The 7,944-nt window shown below is 38.2% G+C and overlaps 1 pseudogene; it reads right to left on the bottom strand.

Annotated features, from left to right (window-relative positions):
- Nucleotides 1-4,649: 4,649 nt before the first annotated feature.
- On the bottom strand, nucleotides 4,650-5,463 carry LOC124075579 (thymocyte nuclear protein 1-like; annotated as a pseudogene).
- Nucleotides 5,464-7,944: the final 2,481 nt, after the last annotated feature.

The following is a 7,944-nucleotide window of genomic DNA, read 5'->3' as shown; positions in this document are numbered from 1 at the left end:
AGACAGTGTGAATCATGAACATTACTCCATGACTATATCGCCTCACATAGTTTCCATTTGTTACTCTGGGTATAAAAGTGACTGTATGTAGTAAGAGTTCAGAGCCTGTTCGGGAATCTTTGCTTTCCCTGCCCTCTGTTATTATATTTTTCTCCACTATCCATCCTGAAAGAAAAGGTAGAATTAGGGTTGGCCCCAGGTTTTCTCTGCTTTCCGAGAGTAAAAACTTAAGACTCTAAAGTGTAATCTATGGATTCTCAGAGCTTGGTACAAATAAGAATTTACTTATTAAAATGCAGATTCCTGGGTAGAACTGCAGACCAAATGAAAATAGTTTCTGGAGGTTAGGCCTGGAGATATGTCTTTATCCACATCACCAGATGATCTCACACATTGACATTTAAGAACACTCCATGGACCCTCAAATGACTTATGGTGGTATCTGTAGGAACTCCTGTTTTTTCTCATTCAGGCCTTTGTTCAGTTTTCAAGACAGACAACCCACTTTTACACACATGCAAGGTACTGGATCCTTCTCAGAAGGTTGATCATCCCTGTCCTACATTTTATAATTGCCTCAGAGACCTGTATAACACCCACAACTGAGAAACCACTCCATGCTGTATTTTTAAGACTCACACTCTCCTTTTGAGCTCTTTCCCTCTATTTTTGTGTATGCCAAGATAGCTCTCCATGTGCAACACCTCACACTTATACAACCACTTTTCTCTCAGGGACTTTTAGGATATTTATAAACATCTTCTCATTAATCTTCATTGTGCCCCTGAAAAAAACAAATAACAAACGAGATTAGCTTCACTTTGTAGGAGGGAAACTGAGGCATCTGGTAGCTGACTTGTGAGGAAAATGTGAGTCTAAAGTGAAGGGTTGAATTGCTTCTCTTTCTAGTGGCTGACGTGTGCTCTCACATCTCTAACCCCTGGCATCTGTTGTCATTGAAACCGGCTTGGAAATAATACTTCCAGTAAAAACATTTACCAAAGACACTGAGCATGACCACCCCCTGCCTCAGGTGAAGGGAAGTTTATTCTGTGGTTCTGTTAGGCTATGTTCTGAAATGAATACTGCGTCTTCTAGAAAGGAATTATCTATAGCTCCCAATTCTCTGAAGCCAAATAATAAGCCCTTTAAGTTAAAGCTGGTGTCTCACCCCTTCCATGGGCCCTTTTTTCCAACAGAGCTGACAGAACATTATTCACTCAGGGCTGCAGCAGGCCCAGGGAGGGCTGGAGTCTCGTGGGGGAGGGAATGCTGGGCTGTAATATCTTAACTTAGTCCCAAGGCCGTTTCTGCCCACAGACTTGAAGAATCTTTCTGCCGAGAGACACACATGTACATAGTTACCCCAGGGAAGAATTCCTTTTTAAAAAGATTTCACATCTCTCTTTTGGCTGTCTGATAATCTCTTTCAAAGGATCCACTTTAATACTTTTATTTTTATGTGTGTGTTTTCATAACATAGTTTTATTGTGTTTTTTAATTTTAAAGTTCTCTCTTTCCCTCTCTCTTTTTTTTTATCTTGTAATTCATTGTAGAAAGTTTGTAAAGTAGAGAAAAATATAAAGAAGAACATTTAAATAACTTACAATCCTACCATCCCCAGAGACAATCACTACTGTTTTGTTATTTTCTTTAGTTTTTTTACTTGCTTTAAAAAAAATATCTGAAATGTCTGATGACTTGAAATCAGCTTTTTCTTCAAGAAGGCCTGGTTTCATTTAGAAGGAAGTGATATTTAAAAAGCCACAACCTGAACCCCAGGAATGCTAATGGACGTGTAATTGTTTCTGCATCTCTTTAGCAGACAAAGCTAGAAAATAGATATTTAAAGGTAAAATCTCAAAGAGATTTTATTGATACTTCCAATTCAAATTCAGCACATATGGGACTTATTTATCCTCTTCTATCTTACATCTGCATCTCCTTTCTTCCATACTGAGAATCCTGGTACTTAATAACACCGGGATGATAGAATGAGAATATTCCATATTAACTCATATGCTTTATTCTGTATTACAGAACAGTCTGAGGATAATAGTACAAATATGCACACAACCACTGTGATTATTGAAAACAGGTTCTTAAATTGCCTATTCTCTCTCCTTTTACCCTTTCCCCATTTTAAAACATTTGTACCATGTCTACATTGTCAGCACAACACATAGACACTGCATGCTACACTCTCTCCTTTGTTCTTTAGTAGTTGTATATTTTATAGTCATCATGAGACTTCATGTCAATGCCTCTCTGATCAATTTTGTTGTTTGAATCTTGTTCTATAATACAGATTCATCAGGAAGGACTCATGGGTTTTTGATAAATATATATTGGTACCAGGGATTAAACTCAGGGGTATTCAACCACTGAGCCACATCCCCAGCCCTATTTTGTATTTTATGTAGACACAGGGTCTCACTGAGCTGCTTAGTGCCTCACCTTTGCTGAGGCTGGCTTTGAACTCGAGATCCTCCTGTCTCAGCTTCCCTAGCCACTGGGATTACAGGCATGCGCCATTGTGCCTGACTCATGGGAACAATATTATCTAAATTCTTTCATACTGAGAGCAGTTTGTACCTTGCATATTTGAGAAAGTCATTTTTGCTGGATATAAAATCTTTGGCTTACATTTTCTTTCCATTTTTATTTCAAATATGTTACTCTGTTCTCTTCTGCTATTATTTTTTTAAAAACATTTATTGTTTAGTTGTAGTTGGACACAATACCTCTGTTTTGTTTATTTTTATGTGGTGCTGAGGATCGAACTCAGGGCCCTGCATGTGTGAGGCGAATGCTCTACTGCTGAGCCACAACCCCAGCACCTGCTATAAAGTATTATTTTTGAAAAATCTTTTCCTTATAAATCACTTCCTCTTTTTGCTTAGATGCCCTGAGGATTTTTTTTTTCTTGTCTTAAAATCCAGTATATTTTGGTCTTGGTATAGTTGTTTGAATTGATATTCTCAAATACATTGAGTGTTCTTCCAATATATCATTTTTGTTTTTGTTTTTTTCTAATTTTAGGAAAGTTTCCTTGCTTTATTGACTTTCTAGCTCATCTTCTTGCACTAACAATATTTGATCACAATATTTGATTACACTATGGGGTAAGTGGAGAAAATAAAGTATCCTATGATGCCAGTAATTTCGCTGGGTTATTGCTACTTACTCTAGTTAACAAGTTGTAAGATGCCATTGTGGAGGGGGGGATGGCGTGCTTCTTCATGAAGAGTGGGAGATGTGAATCTATCTATGCCCGGCAGAACCACAAATTAAAAATCACTTTCTGAAAGATGCTTATTCCTGTCCCAGTGGGTAGAACTCAGAGGTAAATAATGAGAGTGCCAAAGGATCAATGTGACCACAATAACGGCAGAGGTCAGTGTTCCTCCTAAAGGAATTTCTGCTGCAGGCCATCCTTCTCTTCTTGCTCTTAGCTACTTGATGTTGCAAAGTTGGCAACATGATAGTACAAAAAGCATGAAATCTGATAACCCTTACTTGAAGACCACTGAAGAGGACGTCTCAATAGACACAGGTAGACACAGTGCTTCTGATGGACACACGTACCCGACAATATTAATTGTAAGCACAGATGATGAGGATCTAGCCTGACTTCTGAGACAAGATTTGACCTTTGAGGTCTAAACCAATAACACCCCAATATTCAATCGTAACCATGCTAGAAACTGAAGTCTGTCTGGAAGAGAATCAAAATTGTGCAGATCAATTTTGTGGACTTAACCATTATTCTATTATTTTTGTAAATATTCTTGTCCACATTCTACTTCAATTTTGTGTGTGATTACCAAGTATCCGTAACCCTTGAATTTCTGGATATTATTGCCATCTTTGGTCAAATATGCACTTGGCCTAGAAAGCCCTATTCTAGAGATGAAATTTGTGCTATAGTGTATACTACCTGTAAATACATTGTTAGGCCACCTGTAAATATTCCAGAAAATAAATCACTATTCTTCAGCACTTAAAAAATATTTCTCTGTAAATTATTATAAACTGTCTCAGTGGTTGGAAAAATGGCAATGACATAAAACAGGCTGCTAAAATAAGATTGCCAAAAGAGTTAAAGGGGATAGTGCTGGGGATTGGAGCAAAGTTTGATATATGCATTCATGAATATGTCAAAGTGAATCCCACAATTATGGAAAACTACAGGGCACTAATAAAAACACAAATGAAAATTGCAAACTAATTTTGTACATATGGATGAAATCCTTTACCTTGATGGAGGTTCACAAAGATTGAATATTCAAACCACCGCATAAAGTGCTAAAAAAAAATCAAAGTAGCACTTGAAACAAAGCTAACCCATTTAAAAATAGCTTATTAGCTATTGATCAAAATAGTTTTAGATTTGCTCTGTTCCTTTGCTTTAGTTTTCTTCTTAGATTTCTAGTATCTCTGTGTTAGATGTTCTTTGCTTCTCTTCTGAATGTGTCATTTACTCTTGACTCTTATCTCTGAATTTGTTTTTATTTTCCAAATTGTCCCCTCCTCACACCTTTTATTTCTACTAAAGCATTGTCTGTTGTGATGATTGATTCTCATTTTCCATTTCTGAAAAATTCATGTCTGAAATTCAATTTCTTTTTTTCCTCTCTTTTTGACATTCAATGTTTTACTGAAAGAAGTAGGGGGAAAAATCTGTGTACATGATCAGGTGGACATAACACAGAAACTTTCACACACCTTCCTTTGTCGTATAAAACCTTGCCACCTTTAGAGTAATGGCTTAGCCATTCCAGAAATACTGTTTCAGTTAACTTCCTTTCCTTTCCCTCTGGGCTTAAAATAAAATCAAACTCTTCTTGGGTCAGAGGCTGGATTGAGAATCTCTGGCGAATAAAGAGAGCCATATATTTTAAGGGGCCACCAGTAGCTTTGTGAGATTGGTGATAGGTTTTAAGATCCACCAGGGAGATGAACCGCTTCATCATCTGAACAAACTGTACATCCACCATATACCATTTTGGGGTTGTCCTCTTTGCTAGATGGGTCCTAATGGTGACTGTTTTTCTCAAATTGTGTGTGGTCTGGGTAAGCCTTCTTTACAATCTTCATAAGCCCTACGATGCCTGGTTTTTTGCAGTTGATATGGTAGAAGAAGGCTTCTTCCTCCAGCTTCATGCCTCTAAGGAAGTTTCGTGCCTGGTAGTTACCAACACCACCCCAGCATGCTATCTGCTTGTGCTGTGCTTCGAGATCCTCAGTGCTGAACTTCACATCCCCACCTTTCTCTAGTCGGCTCTCTGGCTCTGACTTGGTCAGCCAGGGGTTGCTTAAGCTGAAGTCTTCTGAGGGCTGGAGTTCTCCACTGTAGCTTATCCCTCACCTGAGTTCTTAGATTTGGTACGTTTTTTTTTCTGATCACCCCTTTTTTTCTGGGCTATCAGCCCCGGTTGGTCTCCTCCAGGGTCTTGGCATGGTCTCTCACTGCAGGGAGCTGAAGTGCAGAGGGTTCTGGAATCAACAGGGAGATACAAAAAGGAACTCTGCTGCCCTTCAAAACCTGTGCAAAGCGAAGAGCTGATAATTGTGCTTAAGTGTCTTAAATCCTTCCCTCCGTTAAATGCACCATTTCCATCTTGAATAGCCTGCCCTTAAACTCTTCCCAGGTCTTCCCTTGAGCCCAGTCTTAGCCACTTGATCATTCTCTCATAACACCAGCCCTATGCTCCCCAAAATGGACTATCAGGTGCCCAAGGCCAGCAATGCATCCACAGGGTTTTGTGGAGGACCGAAATTATTTTTCTTTAGCTCTTACTTTTTCTTGAGTTCAATCCTTTCTGAGTTTCCATGACTTGACATTTGTTGTTCTTTCACATCTTGTAGAGTATTGCTTTCTTATGTATCTTATCTCTTCTTGAAAATATAGGCAAGAGTTTTGATCTGCTTAATGAGCAGGTCTTTCCGGCATATTTTCATTGTCTGTGGGATTGTTTCACTACTCTCCGTTTCATTTTAACTTAGGATGGGATTTGATTTCAGATGCTTTTTACATATTTATTTAAAGTTAGCTTTTCTAAATTTACAAGATGTGGCCTAAGACAGCATTTCTAACTTTATAAAGTATCTCCTCTTGTTTTCATGTACTGTTCAAAAACATGGTAGCTTGCTCCTAAAAATTCCCAGTTCTCTTTTCTGATATTCTTTTTTTGGGGGGTGGGGGAGGTTCCAGGGCTTGAACTCAGGGGTACTGGACCACTAAGCCACATCCCCAGCCCTATTTTGTGTTTTATTTAGAGACAGAGTCTCACTGAGTTGCTTGGTATATTGCTTTTGCTGAGCCTGGCTTTGAACTCGTGATCCTCCTGCCTCAGCCTTCTGAGAGCAGCTGGGATTACAGGCCTGTGCCACCCAGACCGGCTTCTTTTCTGATTCTCCTCTCTGGATTTTCTCCTTCCTTCATCTCTATTATTATTCGCTTACTGTATTTTGATCTACCTATTGGCAAACTCTTCTAAACTGGGAGCCTTGCCCCAGAATTGAGCCATGGCTGGTCAGTGTCAAGAGTTCTGAACAACTAGACTGCCCCACTCCTTGAGATGTAACCGTGGGCCTCAGGGACCCATTCTACTAGGTTGGCCAAAGCCCCCTCAGTTTCATATGTTATCTTCAAATAGATTTCTTTCTGCCTCCTGGTAAACACATGTTGACTGTTTTGAGACTCCTTTGTCCCTAGGTCCATCAAATGCCCCCTAGATTTTGTCTGCTTCTGTCTGTCCCTCCTGGACACTGGCATGATGCAGGCCTCAGGACCATTGGTACTTTTTCCCAGTACTCACAGAAGTTCCACTTGTATCCTGGAGTTCTTGAGGATACTAGTTTTGTTGTAAAGTTGTTCATGTTTTATTGATTTTGCTGACCATTATTTTAAAGGTAGGATTCAAGGATAATAATAATAATAATTTAAAAATGTATCTCCTGCCATCATCTTGCCTTCCAAAAATCTCTTTCAATTTTATTTTATTTTATTTTTTTTTGTAGCACTGGGAATCGAGTACAGTACATGCTAAGCAAGCATTTCAGCCCTCTCCAAATCTTTTAAAACTGTATTTTTAGGAAGAAATTAAATGAGCATCTGAGTTTGAGACTCCCTCCCAACCAGGTACATCTCTAATCTTGCATGTCTCTTGGTTTATGGCCAGTTGCTCTTCCTTCTGGTCTCTGAACTCCACTTTCACCTAAATCTCAGTGCCCATTCATAAGCCACCATTTCATTTTCATGTCCTTAAAGCAAACTCCACTCATTCTGAGCCTCCCATTGGTGTTATCCAGTTGATCTCTGAAGGTACCAATCATTATTTTTGTTATTGCTTTGATTACAAAATTGTACCAGTTTTTTGAGTTCTGCTTCAATATTATTTTTCTATAAACTCTGTTATATTTTAATGTATAGCTTTACAAAATATAAGGTATATATCATATATAATAAGGCATATCTCAGATTATTACAGAAATAACTGCCATATTCATGTATGATGCATGTGAAAGAGCACTTGGAAGTAACTAAAGATCAATATATAGAAAACTATGAGAATGAATAAAACAGGACAATTTTTAATTTAGGCAAACACAGGGCTGTTGAGAGGAAATAATCGTAGCAAAGTGAACAATATTGACCCACAGTATTTGAAGCACTGATTACCACCCTGCTAAAACTTCTGAAATAATCATAGTGAAAGTAAAAGACTGTGGGCATAGAAGTTGGTGGATTCTAAAAATGTAAGAAATAGTGTCATAAGCATATTGAAATATGGTCAGAATTTGGAGATAGATATCAGAAAGAAAGAAAAAAAAAACAAAACATTAGAAGATTAAGCCCAGAGAACTGAAAGGAATGGAACATAGAATTGCTATTTTTTATTATAAATTTTTCATTGTTGTTTCACTTTTAAATATGCA

This window comes from Marmota monax, unplaced genomic scaffold (genome assembly GCF_021218885.2).
Source record: "Marmota monax isolate L192 unplaced genomic scaffold, Marmota_monax_Labrador192_F-V1.1 WCK01_AAM20220418_F8-fsc00113, whole genome shotgun sequence".
Lineage (NCBI taxonomy): Eukaryota > Metazoa > Chordata > Mammalia > Rodentia > Sciuridae > Marmota > Marmota monax.
Note: the sequence above shows the minus strand (reverse complement) of the source record. Positions and strands in the feature narration are given on the sequence as shown.